At 28.9% G+C, this 18,270-nt stretch overlaps 1 protein-coding gene across 1 annotated transcript in view; it reads right to left on the bottom strand.

Moving 5' to 3' along the window:
- LOC142324805 (protein D3-like) overlaps positions 1-18,270 on the bottom strand; it is a 138,688-nt gene that overhangs the window by 16,848 nt on the left and 103,570 nt on the right. Inside the window, exons 5-7 of the transcript XR_012756394.1 lie at positions 11,871-12,011; positions 5,705-5,793; positions 2,242-2,413 (exon numbers count right to left, since the gene is read on the bottom strand). The gene's annotated coding sequence lies outside the window, so the exon portion shown is untranslated. The remainder of the gene's footprint in view (positions 1-2,241; positions 2,414-5,704; positions 5,794-11,870; positions 12,012-18,270) is intronic.

Below are 18,270 nucleotides of genomic sequence, written 5' to 3' on the forward strand. Positions count from 1 at the left end.
TATTATTTTTGTAATTTCTATGATGTTAAAGAAATCTAGTTTTAAAGAATCTATTTGTTTTTCCTATATAATACAAATACCATTAAAATTATTAAATTTATTTTATAAATTTCACAGAGATTATTTTATTAATTTTGTTTTTTAAATATTTTATTATTGTGTTTTGATGTGTTTATGATGTTTATTTCATTATTTAACTCTGCTTTATTATTATGTGTGTATTGATTGCTCTGTTAATCAATTTTGTGTAAGTGTAAATTTTATGAGACCAAGGGTAATATGATTTTTCTGAGTTATAACATTCGCTGTAGGTTTTCTATTTACTAATGTTTCAGTTTGTTTGCACTTGTTTATTTCAATAACAACATCTAAATAATTTAACATTCTATTATTATCTACTTCAAATGTGAATTTCAAATTTTGAATTTTAAATTTCTAAAAATAGTTCTGAAATGGAAGTATTCTGAAACATGTCAATTACAAAGGTTAGAGTGACAAATAAAAGTTTTTTTGTTATTTTAAAAAACTTATACCTTAAAAATCTATTGTATATCATCAATTTTCTTTTTCTCCAAAACCTTGTACGATAATTTTTCTTACTTTATGGTTATATTGCTGCAACTGTTAGTTTTTTCTTTTTCTAACAATGGTTTTCAAAGTGCATCTCTGTGTATATTTCTTCATTTCTTTAAAGTTTATTCTCATCTTTCTATATGCTTTATCTATTTTTTATTCTTATATCTTTCCAGTAATCATATAATACTTTTCTCTACTTCATTACATTTCTGTGCCAACTAGAACATGTATCTTCCTTGCTCTTAGCAAGCTACAGTAAAGTATCGTTCAAAACGGTTGTTTCTCTTGGCAATTGTTATAGAAATTAGGCCTATGAATAACATTTTATAGACTAATGATAATATTTTTCCCTACAATACTAAATAAATTGAGTCATTTTACACAGCAGCGGCTGATAGCAATACACGAAGCGTACTATTACGGCAAAACGCTGTGGGACTGAATTTTCACTGTCATAATAGTACGACTAAACGCAAACTCACATGCAAAAGGCAAACTCACTGAAAAGGCAAACCCACATGCTTTAAAGACCAGGAGTGAGCCATTACAGCAGGGATGAATTCCGTCAGCCCAGATGTCCTACAAAGGGAGTCAAAAATACATTTTAAAAGGTACAGACCTGCATAAAATGGTATACATTTCAAACACTTGGTGTAAGTGGGGTTGCCAGATTTCTTCCAATTCAAACCGGGAACCCCCCTCCCCAAAACAATTAACAATATTACACCACTTAGTTTTTTTCTTCCCGGGATCTTGATCTTTTATATTGGCAATTCCTCCGTGGCTAATACTTAAATATGTATTACAGTGTTTGTAAAAGGCTTCGTATTCAGTTTTGCCTTTTTTAATGAACGGATACGTCTCTATAGTTTTCAATAAATGTGCACTTTCTCTTTGACATTTTTACGACAAAACTAAAAAATATCTTATACATTTTAAACATTAACAACCATTATAATATTAAAAATGCCAATTCAGTATTAGGAAACTCACTAACGTATTATTAAATAAAACTGCTTACATTGTCACGGGTAGTAAATTGTAGCATTCAGTCGTATAAGTTGCGTCAAAGAAAGCTCCCAGATGACTCCGACAACCACCACAAGTATGTGGAGCGGAGGCCAAAACAAGTGTTGCCAGTGCTGCGCTACCACTTTCAGCTATTGTCAATCTCACGCGTACACTCAAGCCTATTTGAATTTGTTCACATCCGCACTGTATCCATACAATGGACGAAAATACTTAAAAAGTATGCTTAATAGCAAAATTGTGACACTGGGACTTTTGGGCGTCCCGAAAGTACGTTCGGGACACGAGGCTTAAAACCGGTGACAATCCCGATTAATTGGGACGCCTGGCAATTAGGTATAAGACTAGTTTTACATAACTGCATTCCATGAATCAAATCAAATGTGAGTATCCTCTGATACTCACATAAAAGTATGAGTTTCTGATAATCACAAGAGTATATGTCATCTGTATTATAGTACATAGTGGAATTACAGTGTATAGTACATTGATGTGCACGATAAAATGATTATACTGTGTTTTATCTTTCACATTTACTGGTGTTTGAGCCATAAGTCTATCTATTTATACAAATTTTCTAATTTATTTTGCTAAGTGCTCTAAAAATATGAAAATAAGTTTGTAATATATACATACTGTTCTGATCGTAATATTGTTATGAACTAATCAAGCATGTTTTTGATAGTCAGTAATAGTCAAAATGCTGCCAAATTTTGCAGAAAATAACAGCAATTACAGTGCAGTGGTAAAGGATCCACTACATTTATCAGATATTTTTCAAATTTCTTTTCTTCTAAATGAAACGTACCTATTGCCAGAAACAAAGTATGGTAAAATTAAAATCATGTATTTCAATTAAAATCATAAATAAATTTGTACTGTTTTGTTTGTTCTTTTTGTCCAGATTTTATGTTTTTGATTTTTAATGGAACCTAAGTTAAAAAAAAGTTGTAGCTTTGATGTAAATAAGTTCCACTGTACTAGAAATATTCCATGGTTATTAAATGCTCGGGGATAAAACCAATCCGTGCAACCGGGAACGTGGCTTGGTTCCGTCGGTGTGGTCCCTGTTAGAGACTTTAATGTAAAGCTTAATAAAGATTAATATAAAGCTAGATTTTTTTAATCCGCATTTATATTTTCAAAACACGACATTTGCGTACTACGTCAATTATTCGGACAAATTGGAGTTTTTTTTTTAAATCCTCGTCAAACTAATTATTTTTTCCTTTAAAGCTATATATTTTAATTTAATTTAACATAAAAAATTAATCCCGAGGGGTTTTGGTCTGCGATAAACAAGAATTCAGAAAAATTAGAAAAAGTGATCCCCCTTGTAATTGTCTCCGTGAGGACTTAGAATATATTTCGTGTTCGATACATCGATCTAACCAAAACAATGCCCATAAACAATATAAAGAGTAGCTTTATATGGAAGTGAAACTTGGATGATTGGAGACCTGAGAAGAAAAGATTACAAACTTTTTAAATGTGGTGCTATACGAGAATGTTAAAAATTCACATGTGTGTGGGTAAAGTGACAAATGAAGAGGTGTTGTGGCAAATTGATGAAGAAAAATATGCATTTGGAAAAATATAGTTAAAAGAAGAGACAGACTTATAGGCCACATACTAACGCATCCTGGAATAGTCGCTTTACTCTTGGTGGGAGTGGTAGAAGGGAATAATTTTGCAGGCAGCAACATTTGGAATTGTAAATTAAAAAAAAAAAAATTAAGAAGAAAGAAAAGAAAGGCAGTCGGATTCAAACTGATTTGCCTTCCCATTGTAAGATCCGAATATATCATTAAATAAAATTTCATTTTGCTATAACTCTGGAACCAATGAAAATAAGTACCACTATAATATATTGTTGAATAGCTGTCAATGAGGGCTTAATCCTGCAATTAAGAAAAAGTAAAAAATCCAAATTTTATTGATGGTCAGATATCACGCTGATACTAGTCAATATGGATTTAGTGATGGTCAAAATCGATATATCCGTTGAAATCTGAAAATTTGTCTGTAATCACAGATATTTCTTATACCCATATTTGGTTTACACATAGAGTAAGCTTAGTCATAAACAGAAACAAAATATGTTGCTATATATTTATTTTTTGAATTGAGAAAATTATATTATAAGATTTGTAAGAAAGTCAATTTTCTGCTCCAACTCCACAGTTAAATAAAAAATTAATTATTCATTAACATTTTTTAATCACTTATGATGTAATATATAAGAACATACATAAAAAGGGAGGGTTAGATTTTTTTTCACAAAAATTGGATGATGTATATAATTCATGGTGTTTTTTCAGATGAATTATTTGTTTTCACAAACATTTCTCATATTTTGTATATAAGGTCAATCTTTACTCGCTGTTTGAGGTGTTTGTCTAGAACTATACCCATGCCATTTCTTGATGTTGATGAGCCATTGCACAGGAGTTGATAATCATAACCGATATCCCAGGCTTTGACGCCAGTCCATTTTATTTCTTGGATGGAACACTTGTTTATACAGCACCTATATAAGATATGAGCCAATTCTTGTCTGTGTCTGGTTAGTGAACCAATGTTCCATGTCGCTATTCGCATATTAATAGCATTGCGTCTAGATATGTTGCATAGAGGGGATGCCCAAGTATATATCGCATGGTTCATTTGGGAACGCTTCACTATTTCGGTGCACTTTTATTGTATCAAGAGAATTTGTTTAGCATTGATGTTTTATGGCGGTTGCCACCTGACACCGCGACTGTAATCTTACACAAAGGCTAGGTTTCCATCGTTGTTCTTCTTGGGATTTTTCCCAACATTATTTCATATAAACATATGAAGAATTAAATGAGTATGCTTGAATGAAACATGTTTCAGATAATTTTTCAGAAATCCACAAAAAAATACTAAACTAAAAGAATAACTGCCACCTAAATTTTCGATTTTTAGAGCATGTTTAAAATTAGATAATTAGGTAAGTACAGTGAGTACACATAATAAGTTAAAATTAAATTCTAATTTTCATGTTATTGTCAGTTTTTTAAAATAGAAAATCAAATGTGTTTTCCATTTTCTAAAAATATTTTGGGTAAAATGCATATAGATCTGGAAAACTTTCCCAAATGAAGTGACGAGAAGGGTGAGCATGTTAATGAGTGATTATAATCATGTTACATTAATTGTCTACTTTCAATTGATTTTTATTCCAGTTAAAAAATAAAATAAATAAAAGTAAAACAAAATAAAATACAAAGCAATCACCATTTACGACTGACTAGCTTGGTAACAGAATAATGTGCTATAATAGCATGAAATCATACTGTGATACGTTTCAATTGTAATCTAAAGAAAAAGCAAAATAAAATAGAAACATAATCTAATTGAGCAATTTATCTGAGAATTATACCAAAAAATATAAAATGTTTTGAAAAGCTTCATTAGAAAAGCACAATTTGCTTGAAATCACATTTATGAACAAGTTTTAAAATTCAACAATTTTTCTGTAAAAATATAAGTTCATAAATACTACATTCATAAAATTATTTTTGAAAGAAAACCTTTGATTACGTAGATTTTGATATTTGTTTTGTGAATGTAAGAGTGTAGTTTCTAATACTGAGTTTAGGAATACTTTTTCAAGAAGACAAGGAATTACCTAGAAGTTAAAAAGATTCAAAGTTAAAGTAAAAGTAAAGTTATGGATGTCAAATATTATTAAATAAACTAAACATTGTTTGAAATTTAACCAAAAATTTATTTCAATATAAAAATACAATACATTGAGCAAGTTTTTTAATTTATCACAGATACTTTGATTAATAAAAAGTAAAATTTATCAAAATTATCTCAGCATAAAAATATAGCTGTGCAGGTCATTTCAATGAAGTGACTGTATGTGATTTCCTCCAATGTGATCCAAGTATGACAACAAAGCTCCACAAACAATAAAGTTAACTTTTACATAACTATGCTAAGATAAATTTGGCATATCTAACTAATTTTATTCACATTTATCTTATTATATTTACAACAAAAGTAATTTTTTGTGATTAGTGCATAAGTTAGAATTATGTAAAATCTAGATACATAAACCTACATTAGATTAAAGATGATTACACTGCAAAAATAGCAGTACAAATTTCATAATGCTGATCAGCCAGTAAAGTAGAGTATTATTTAACAAACCTGCAAAAAAACAAATCATTAAGTATCCAATATTGAAAGCTTATAGTACTTACTTTAGAAGTCAGCCAACAGTTTCAGAGAATAATACATAATATGAAAATATAGCCTTCCTAAGAGAATAAACTGCACTCTGCAATTTATATTGTATATTTAAAAACATATAATATGTATATTAAATATATATTTACATTTTTTTTTTGAGGGAGCTTCAATAATAGATACATAAACTCTAAGAAACATTATCAGAATAAATATTCAATAATGATGAAAAGCTTTATTAATGATGTTATATTAATATGATTCAAAATGAAATCAAGTGATTTGATTTTGTTGTTAATGAAAGTAATTTGATCAACCTAAAAAAAATATTGTCATGTAATAAAAAACCCAGAAATTTTGTTTTATGGAAATTCTATCCACATGATTAGCAATGTTGTCTTCCTGAGAAGCGCAATGTAAAATCAGCTGTCTAGAGCTAAATATTTTGGTTATAGAGCAAATTCAGCTATCTAAAATCCGCTGCTTTTAGTTTTAACAAATTCATAACATTTCTCTATTAAGTTTCTTTTGTTTTGTTTGAAATGATATAAAGTTGATTTTTTTCTTTTTCAAACACTTTTTTTACATCAATTTTCTCAGGATTAAATACTGTACAATTTTTATAACAGAATCTATATGAATTTATTAGTCATTTAACAAGGTTATTGTACTTGAAAACCTAAAAAAATCTGATGTGGACTTCCTTGTACACCTATTAAATTATATATATATATATATATATATATATATATATATCCATTTTTTGCTGCACTTCATTTAAACTTATTTAATTTGAAAGTGAGATACAATCCTTCAATTCTTTAATGAAGAGGACAGTTACACAATTTCATTGTGGTGGAAACCACATTGCATCACATTTTTTTGTGATGTCTGCATCAGGATTTTTTATTAGTTTATAGTAATTTTGTTTCACATTGCTCAAGTAGTTATGTCGTCTAAACGTGTTGGATCAGCATCACATGCTGATCCATGCACACATTGGTTCAAATCCAACTTCATATACATATATTTTTTTTAACTTTTTTTTTTTAATTTAAATTTATTGATTTATTAATAATTGTTAAACTCTGTAAAAAAAAAAGAAGATGTACATGGAAGTCATGTGTTGTCCACATCACATATTTTTTTTAATTATTGCACGAACTGTTGATTCAACAAGGCCAAGATGATTTTCAATATCAATGGTTACATAAACCATCATCATGTTTTTTCATCACTTCCAACTTTGTCTCAAGAATAATAGTTTTCCTTTTCTTTCATTGTTAAAAACACAAAAAATATACAATAAAAAGGTAATACGTAAATTATTCACAATAAAGTCCTAAGATATCTCACACAATAAATTACAAATATTGTAAGTACTGTGTGTGGCCTTTGTATCATGTCTTGAACACAAACCGATCAGAATTATATACTGCACAGTAATATAACGTTAAGACAGAAAATCACAACACAATATATTCCCTGAACAGCTAATGGCTGGTTGACTGTGATCATTAAAATGTTTGTAAACCAAACACTACAGTATTACCAACCTAACACACTTCAGTATGCTATTATTGAAAGGGAAAACCTGCTTCATTGTTTATTGCATTATACATGTATATAAGTCGATGTGTATTTTAAGAATTCTTTCACGAATATTATTTTATTTTATATACAGTAATTCTTACTGCATTAAGTCAAAGAACAGGGACAGTGTTATGAAATCAACCATGCAAATTCAAAATAGTGAAAATCAAACTAAGGGATTATTGTACGTAAATATAAATTTTATGAAATAGAAAAAATGCAATTTTTTTGTTTATTATTTTTTTTTTTGCTTGACAAAATAAATCACCACAGAAGCTTACAGAGAAATTAAGCGAAATTAATAAATTTAGGGCAGAAGAAAATAATTTGAAGGCTTAAATTAAAAAATATTACTACAGTATGTAAAGTTTATTAAATAAAGTAGAAATTTATCTATTTTTTTTAAAAACTCACCAAGAGTTTTTATTCATTCTTGTAAAAAAAAAACAACATTAAAATCTATTTTTAAATAAAATTGGTTGGCAGTTCTTAGATTGTTACTACTATTAATTAAGTGGGTATGAAAGTATATGAAGTTCTTTCTTGAAGAAAGTTTTGTTACCTGGTTTTATAGAAGTGGATATTATTTTTCTAAGCAAAGGTCATTCAGAAACATATAAAACAATGATGTCAAGCTTAATATTAGATTAAAAGTCAAGATCAATGTGACATTGAATGTAATGTGACATTCTTTCCATTAGAATTTTTCATTTAACAGGAAATCCAAAACTTTTATGCTGTTTAAAACAGAAATATTATTTGCAAGATTCACAACAGTACATAAGTAAATTACACTGATTATTCCCATATTTAAAGTAAGATATTTGCAATCGATGTGTCCATCCATTTTGGACAGCTAATGTAGAACTTTTTAATATAGTTTTAATGGTAGTTCCTATAAACAGGGTCAACAGATCTGATACTGGAGAAAATAATTTATAAAAAATAAATGAGAATTATAAACATTATGAAGAATTTATAAGTTGTGTGTAATTTTTAAATATTTTTGCTGCTACTTACTCTGTATTATATTTTTTTGTCTTCAGTCATCTGACTGGTTTGATGCAGCTCTCCAAGATTCCCTATCCAGTGCCAGTCGTTTCATTTTGGTATACCCCCTACATCCTACATCCCTAACAATTTGTTTTATATATATCAAATGTTGCCTGCTTACACAATTGTTTCCTTCTACCTGTCCCTCCAATATTAAAGTGACTATTCCAGGATGCCTTAATATGCAGCCTATAAATCTGTCTATTCTTGTAACTACATTTTTCCAAATGCATCTTTCTTCATCAATTTGCTGCAACACCTCTTCATTTGTCACTTTATCCACATACATCTGAATTTTTAACATTCTCCTATAGCACCACATTTAAAAAGCTTCTAATCTTTTCTTCTCAGGCACTTCGATCGTCCAAGTTTCACTTCCATATAAAGCTACACTCCAAACATATACTATCAAAAATCTTTTCCTGATGTTTAAATTAATTTTTGATGTAAGCTAATTATATTTCTGACTGAAGGCTCGTTTTGCCTGTGTTATTCAGCATTTATATTGCTCCTGCTTCATCCATCTTTAGTAATTCTACTTCCCAAATAACAAAATTATTCTACCTCCATAATTTTTTCTCTTCCTATTATTACATTCTGTGGTTCATCTTCGTTATTTTTACTACATTTCATTACTTTCGTTTTGTTCTTGTTTATTTTCATGCAGTAGTTCTTGCATAGGACTTCATCCATCCGGTTCATTGTTCCATCTAACTCCTTATTACTCTCAGCTAGAATTACTATATCATCAGCAAATCGTAATATCTTTATCTTTTTACCTTGTACTGTTACTCAGGATCTAAATTGTACTTTAACATCATTAACTGCTAGTTCTATGTAAAAATTAAAAAGTAACGGGGATAGGGAACATCCTTGTCGGACTCCCTTTCTTATTACGGCTTTTTTCTTGTTCTTCAATTATTACTGTTGCTGTTTGGTTCCTGTAAATATTAGCAGTCGTTTTCTATCTCTGTATTTGAACCCTAATTTTCTTAATATGCTGAACCTTTTCTTCCATTCTACATTGTCAAATACCTTTTCTAGGTCTATACATGCCAAGTATGTTGGTTTGCTTTTCTTTAATCTTCCTTCTACTATTAATCTGAGCACTAAAATTACTTCCCTTGTCCCTGTACTTTTCCTGAAACCAAATTGGTCTTCTCCTAACACTTCTTCCACTCTCCTCTCAATTCTTCTGTACAGAATTCTAGTTAAGATTTTTGATGCATGGCTAGTTAAGCAGTTAGCTTAACATTACACTTAGCTTCTGTATTCTTCACATTTATCTGCTCCTGCCTTGTTTGGTATCATGACTATAACACTCTTTTTGAAGTCTGATGGAACTTCCCCTTTTTTATAAGTATTACACACCAGTTTGTGTAATCTATCAATCGCTTCCTCACCTGCACTGCACAGTAATTCTACAGGTGTTCCGTCTATTTCAGGAGCCTTTCTGCCATTCAAATCCTTTAATGCTCTCTTAAATTCAGATCTCAATATTGTATCTCCTTTTTTATCCTCTTTGAGTTCTTCTTCTTCCTCAATAACACCATTTTCTAATTCATTTCCTCCATATAACTCTTCAATATATTCCATCCACCTATCGACTTTGCCTTTCGTATTATATATCGGTGTACCATCATTATTTATCACATTATTAGATTTTAATTTATGTACCCCAAAATTTTCCTTTACTTCCCTGCATACTCCATCTGTTTTACCAATGTTCATTTCTCTTTCCATTTCTGAACACTTTTCTTTAATTCACTTTTCTTTCGCTAGTTTGCACTTCTTGTTTATAGTATTTCTTAATTGTCAATAGTTCCTTTTACTTTCTTCATCACTAGCATTCTTATATTTTCTACGTTCATCCATCAGCTGCAATATATCGTCTGAAATTCAAGGTTTTCTACCAGTTCTCTTCAGTCCACCTAAGTTCACTTCTGCTGATTCAAGAATTTCCTTTTTAACATTCTCCCATTCTTCTTCTACATTTTTTACCTTATCTTTTTTACTCAGACCTCTTATGATGTCCTCCTCAAAAATCATCTTAACCTTGTCTTCCTCAAGCTTCTCTAAATTCCACTGATTTATCTGATACCTTTTCTTCAGGTTTTTAAACCCTAATCTGCATTTCATTAACACTAAATTATGGTCACTATCAATGTCTGCTCCAGGGTAAGTTTTGCTGTCAACAAGTTGGTTTCTAAATCTTTGCTTAACCATGATATAATCTATCTGATACCTTGCAGTATCACCTTGTTTTTTCTATGTGTATATTCTTCTATTATGATTTTTAAACTAGGTGTTGGCAATTACTAAATTATACTTTGTGCAAAACTCTATAAGTCAGTCCCCGCTTTCATTCCTTTTGACCAGCCCGTATTCACCCACTATATATCCTTCCTTGCCTTTTCCAATGCTTGCATTTAAATCTCAAACTATTATTAAATTTTTATCTCCTTTTATGTGTTTAATTGCTTTGTCAATTTCTTTGTATAGACACTTTTCCTCATCATAGTCATGGGTTCTTGTAAGCACATATAGAAGTTAACAGTCGTCGGTTTAGGTTTTGATTTTATCCTATTACAATGATTCTATCGCTATGCATTTTGAAATACTCTGCTCTCTTCCTTATCTTCTTGTTCGTTATGAAACCTACTCCTGCCTACCCACTATTTGAAGCTGAGTTAATTATTCTATAATCACCTGACCAAAAGTCGTTTTTCTCTTCCCATTGAACCTTACTAATTCCTAGTACATTTACATTTATCCTATCCATTTCCCTCTTTAAATTTTCTAACCTACCAACCTTTTTTAGACTTCTAAGATTCCATGCTAAGACTCGTAGAATGTTATTTTTTAATTTTCTGGTGACCTTTTCCTTAGTAGTCTCCATCCAGAGATCCAAACGGGGGACTAGTTTACCTCCGGAATATTTTACCAAGGAAGGCATTATTTTTATATGAAAATGAAGAGAGCTACATTTTCTTGGAAAAGAAGCAGCTGTAGTTTTCCATTGCTTTCAGCTGCGTAGTACTCAGAGGATTGAGTGATGTTGATCACTCTCAACAGATACCTCTCCAATATGGTTGCACATTCGGTCCAGCTATTCTGTATCACTGAGCACTCAAGCCCCCTAACCAACGGCAAGGTCTCATGATTCATAGAGGGAGGTGTTATTTTACAGTTTCTTAAACATGAGTTATCCATGTATCCATAATATGGTCATTCCTTATAACTTTCAACATACAGAAATTTATAATATTTCTTCATGATTCTATACATTACTTACATTTTTAATGTACATACTCTGTTACATGACTCCATATACTTCTTCTGTACATCTTGTGAAACAAAATTAAAACTTCATAAAAAAAAAAACTACTTACCATTTAGATTCTGTTTGTGTTCTCACTTTGACAATTTTATATGTTATGTGATCATTCTTTAAAACAGTCCATGTACAAGGAGAGAGAAAGTCTTTTATTTTTGAGGTATTTAAAAATAGTTTCTATTACATTTTATAGTACCTGAAAATTAAATAATTAAAGAATTTAAAATAATTAAATACAAAGTACACTTTAGATGGTCTTAAAAATGTTTTTCTATAATCAATTTTTATTTTTATCTTTTGATAAAATGGAATAATTTCTGATTATTACAAAGAGAATATGTTTGAAAAATAATAAATTCTTTCATCTATTTATAGAAGTAAGTATATTTTACTTTTAGTAGATAGATGCTTTTATTTCATCTAAGAAATGTTTTTAATAAAAATGACTTACACGATAGCTTATGAGATGTGATACAGAAAGGGAAAGGTGTCCCTTTAATTATAAAGGGTAAGGGTTATTTATTTCAAATTAAATTAAAAATAATACCTCATTTGATTTATGATTTAAAACTTAGTATATATGAAATATAATGCAAGAATTAGAAATTCTTGGATAGAACGTTTTTATAATAATTTCTTTTGAAAACAAAATTTATCTTCACTAAACAGAGATTGAAAATTACATAGTATTCAAAGAGAGAAAGAAAATGAAAAATTATGTAAATCTCATTTTGTGGCTGAAGGACACAAACACTATGTCCAATTGCCAAAATACTCACATCAGTGAAAATGAAGTAATCAGTTGCAACTGAAATATAGCGATTACAAATTTTAACCTGTCTGAAGTAAATTGAACCAAAAGTAAGGACAAATTCATAAAACCAGAGCTTTTTGTCCTTATCATAACTTTACATAGGAAAATCTATATTCTTTATTTCCTTACCTAAGAAAATAATAATATAAGCATAAGGAAGCAAGAACTCTACCACTGAGATAGCCAAAATCTTAATTTTGGTGGAAAATCTTAATTTTCCACCACAAATTTTATGAGCATTTTTACTTATTAATTATTAAAAGATGTTATTAATTCTGTTTAACCCAATTTTTCTATTTCATTTTTTTTTGACTGTCAATTATTTGATAGGATTTTTTTTTATCACGAATATATATAATTTATATTTTATTTTATGTATATGAATAAATATTATATTTATATATTTATTTACAAAATAAATATATTACTAAATAGTGAAACCTAAAACAGTGACACAGAAACTAAAGTGTGAGTGAAACTGAAGATGTGACACAGAGTCGGAAAGGTGTCCTTTTAATATTGTAAAGGGAAAGTATTATTTGTCATTTATTTCAAATTACATTAAAAAAGATATGTCGCAGTTGATTTAGGATATAAAACTGAGGATGTATATATATATATATATATATATAAATTATAACCCATTCAATTTAGGAATTTTTGAAGAGAAGATTATAATAATTTCATTTTTATAATTATTTTTTTTTTTATAATTTCATTATAGTAATTTTTTTTAATGTTGTTTGTTTTGACTTTAATTTATTTGTTTTTAATGTAATATTATCTTTTTAAATTTAATTTATATTCTGACAAGTACATAATATTAATACTACATAAATAATATTAATCATGTAGGAATAGGTAGATAAGTACTCCACAGATAAAAAAATATTTGCCTAGGAAACTGTAGTAAAACCTTGATCAGTAGAGCATCACAACAGATACAATTTTTTTTTTTTTTTGTCTTCAGTCATTTGACTGGTTTGATGCAGCTCTCCAAGATTCCCTATCTAGTGCTAGTCGTTTCATTCCAATATACCCTTTACATCCTATATCCCTAACAATTTGTCTTACATATTCCAAACGTGGCCTGCCTACACAATTTTTCCCTTCTACCTGTCCTTCCAATATTAAAGCGACTATTCCAGGATGCCCTAGTATGCGGCCTATAAGTCTGTCTCTTCTTTTAACTATATTTTTCCAAATGTTTCTTTCTTCATCTATTTGCCGCAATACCTCTTCATTTGTCACTTTATCCACCCATCTGATTTTTAACATTCTCCTATAGCACCACATTTCAAAAGCTTCTAATCTTTTCTTCTCAGATACTCCGATTGTCCAGGCTTCACTTTACATATACTTTCAAAAATCTTTTCCTGACATTTAAATTAATTTTTGATGTAAACAAATTATATTTCTTACTGAAGGCTCGTTTACTGAAGGAAAATTATATGAAGGAAAATTATATATGAAGGATTATTATAAAATAAAAACAGGATATTAAGGAAAATATCAGAATATATTAATTAAAAAATAAGTAGATTTGGGAAAGCATTAATGAAAATTATTTGAGTATATATTTATGTAAATGTTAAACAGGATTCGGAAAATTCAGGGTTTTTAATTAGTATTATTTAAAAATTCATTGATGGAGTTGATGTAAAAGAAAACCTTTTAATTTCATTTTAAATAAATTGGTGGGAAAATCTTTTAAATATTTTGAGTATATAGAAATGGCAACATTATATAAATGTAATTAGATAAGGCCCCATTTGTATGTCAAAATCAATACTTTGAATATGAAGTTATACGAAAACAATTCTGTTGCTTGATTTCATAGAGGCAGAAATTAATATTATTTAGGAATAAGTGACTATTATTCTTTTTTTAGCATTTTATAATATAAAATTATACATTTTTATATCGTTTTATAAAACATCTTTTCTCTTGTAATGTAATATTGACAATAAGGAATCCATTTTGATGGAAGGTAAGTGTGGTTTATTGAACCTTTTTTCAATGAAATATGTAATCATTAGAGAGCTGTTAAAAAATTCAACAGACCGAAATTAAAAAAAAAAAAAGCAATTTTATATAACAGCAGTTGATAATAAAAACTTAACAAGGCCATTTTCTTAGTATGAAAAGAACTTTTCATACTAGATGAACAGTTAATTTCAATAACCTTATTACTCATTACTAGAACAGTTTGTTCTACTACCTATGAATAAGATCTTTTTACTATTAAAAAATTTTCATGTAATCTTAACGTTTTAGTATTTAATAATTCTCTTCTGGTTATTTTACACTGAAAAAATACGTAAGACAATTTTTTGTAATTAAGCTATTTATTTTCTGTCTTGGTATTTTCACTGATCGATAATAAACTTAAAAATAATCTTATTAAATAATTATTCCCTTTTTTGTTGAGAAGTCATAATTTTTCTGAATTTCTTGTACACTTTAAGTTAAAACAATAAATCAAAAGTAAAAAAATTCTAACCAGATTTGTAAAAAATAATATCTCATTTAGTTATGAATTGCAAGGAAATGTATAAACAAACTGTTTTTGTTCAAAAACTTATACATTTTTTATAATTTATAGTTTTATATATATATTTTTTATAAATTTTATAAAATTATTTTATTATATAAAATAATATATTTTTTTGTAATTTTTTGTATAAACAAATGTTTCTTCAAAATTACATTCTTACAAAATTACAAAAAAAAAAAAAAGTACATCCATTTATCTATTTCAAGGTATCAAATAAATTTAAAGACACACACACACACACCCACATACTGTAATGAGTTTCTTGAAAGTTTATAATTCAAATTCAAAAAATAAATCTTTTATTACGTTTTAATAATAATATGTTTTTTAAGATCAAAAGGAGACAGTAATATTGAAATATATATTCAGCTTAGTCATTCAAAAACTTAACAACATTCTGAATTCAAGAAGAATTATTAAAGGACAAAATATAATAGACAAAAATAATACCTAGACTGAACTTTTCAATCTGTTTTGACAGACTGTTTTAAAATTAAAATTCTTAGATCGCTCAAAGCTACTTTGCCTGTACTTACCAAACTGTTGCTGTGAAGAAATTACAATACACCGACAGTTATTATTATTATTATTCTCACAAGCATGAGTTTAATGACCACAGGGCAGAGCTCTCTGCCTAGTCGGGAAGGGCTGCTGAAGTGAGCCCAGACTGACTAAACATTCCCTGACGGCGACGGATCTGCTAGTATAAACAAGTCGTGATAGGTTCATAATCAGCGCCCGGCAATAACTACTGAAGACAGATTGATAAAAAGTTGTATACACGTTTTTATCGCGGTGTAAGTACAGACTAAGGAAAGATTTTTGAAATTTCACATTTAAAGAGCTAAAACGAAATAAAAATAGAATATACTTGAATTTCTCAGTAATATATGGATATCATCTTCATTTTTGGTGCGTGTAATTTACATGTGAATATCTAAAAACGCATTTCTAAATTTTTTTTTTAAATTCCGAGTTTAAAGGGCTGAAATGGATATCTGAATGTTTTTTGATATTTTTTTTTAAATTTCTCAGTAGCAAATGAAGATATTAAATTGATCTTTGATGAGTGTAATTTTCATGTAAATATCTAAAATTCTATTTTATAATTTTTTCGATATTAGAAAGGGGTGAAAGAAAGATAAAAATATTTTAAACAACGATTGCAAATTTTTTCCATTTCCGACTGTATTAAAGATTGTTTTTAGTACTGAATGAAACCAAAAAAATTAGTAGTTCTTGTTAATATTCGTAAAGAAAATAATGGAAAAGACATTAGAGAATGTTAAACAAAAAAAAGAAAACCTTGATTCCAATTCTGGAAGAGCAGAATCTCAAGCAACTGATAAAGAGAATTTAAATGTAGATTTAATAGAATCTTGTGATAACCATCTCGTTAATAATATTATCATAAATTCATCTGTCACCTCTGATCCTTCAGAAAATGTATTTTATATCAAAGATTTGGCTAAAAAAAACTTATTACCAATGAAATCTGAAATAGTAGTTGACGCTTGCACTTCTCATTAAAAAAAAAAACAAAAAAACTTGTATTTTCCAAAGAAGAATGATGGGGTAAAAAGAATAAAGTCAAACAACATAAGTATAAATAAAAAAATGTCTGATGCTTATCATAAAAAAAGCAAAATTTGCACGTTAGGCCACGTTTGGAATATGTAAAACAAATTGTTAGAGATGTAGGATGTAGGGGATATACTGAAATGAAACGACTAGCACTAGGTAGGGAATCTTGGAGAGCTGCATCAAACCAGTCAAATGACTGAAGGCAAAAACAAAAAAAATTGTGGGTTATTATGCCTTTAAATAGTGGATAAATAGTCCTTTTGAAGTTATTTGACATGCTTAACAGAGTTTTATGTTTAAATTAAAACTATAATCTTTATGGCCCATAACTTAAATATTTTATCTCTGGAACTGGGTTTAATTTAAATTAGTCTACGAACAACTATTGAAAAAAATTGAATAAAGAGACAAATAAAACCTGTTTATTGAATAAAAAATTTACTTAAGTAACTAGTTTTTGTTTTATATTTTTCAGTCACAGGTTCAAGTAAAGAACCTGTCCCAGGCTGGATAATTTGTATGGTACTTCTGGAGTTTGTGTTGGATATTCAACTGGATTAATAAGAATAATGGAATGTGATCCTAATGTTACAGCTGATATAATTCCTGTTGATGTGGTAGCTAACATAATAATTGCTTCAGTATGGAATTTAAATTGTAGGCGAGTTTTAAATTTTAATAAAAGTTATAATACAAAAAAATATTTTTAATCATAAATTGAACCAGTTTTAATTTTTAAGAAATTACAACTGGTCTCGTGCAAGCAACTCTTTTCTGCAGTCTTTCAAGAATTTCTTGGTAAACATATTGATTTACAGTCTGTCCTGTAGGCAAAAACTCCTTATAGACAATGCCATTACTATCGAAGAAACAAATTATCATGATTTTGATTTTTAATCTGTTCATTTTTCCTTTTTTGGGACGTGGTGAGTTTGAAGTGTGCCACTCCTTCCTGTGGCATTTTGTTTCAGGGTCATAGTCAAATATCCAAGATTCATCACCAGTATTAACATTTTTTTTAACTGATACACAATATCTGTCCTCCCAGGCTTCCAAGTTCCTTCCACCATCTTGAGATATCTATGACGGGTGGTGGATGATGTGCTCGAAGAAGCAATGCAACTATAATTGATTGACTGAGGCAGAACTTGAATCTCTGCTTATTGAATGATGAGTCAATAGATTCGTCGTCTGATAGATTCTCATGCATCAATCTATTCTTGAGTTCAGCATCCCTACTTCTATATCATACTTGGCGCATGTCCAGAAACTTCTTTCTGTTTCTTCAGAAACAGCCAAGATATGCTGCTCTGCTAGGCAACAGAGCTCAGCACTTTTTTTAGCTCTAGATTTTCAGATACCTCCAGTACTACTGTTATTCAATGTTATTACCTCCTTTAGCGGCCTTCTCCTGTAAATTATTGTTTTAGTTTTTGTATATAAAAACTACACGCATCTGGTTACCTCACAAAAAGTTTTATAATATTATAAACAGCATGA

Source organism: Lycorma delicatula, chromosome 5 (genome assembly GCF_047948215.1).
Source record: "Lycorma delicatula isolate Av1 chromosome 5, ASM4794821v1, whole genome shotgun sequence".
NCBI lineage: Eukaryota > Metazoa > Arthropoda > Insecta > Hemiptera > Fulgoridae > Lycorma > Lycorma delicatula.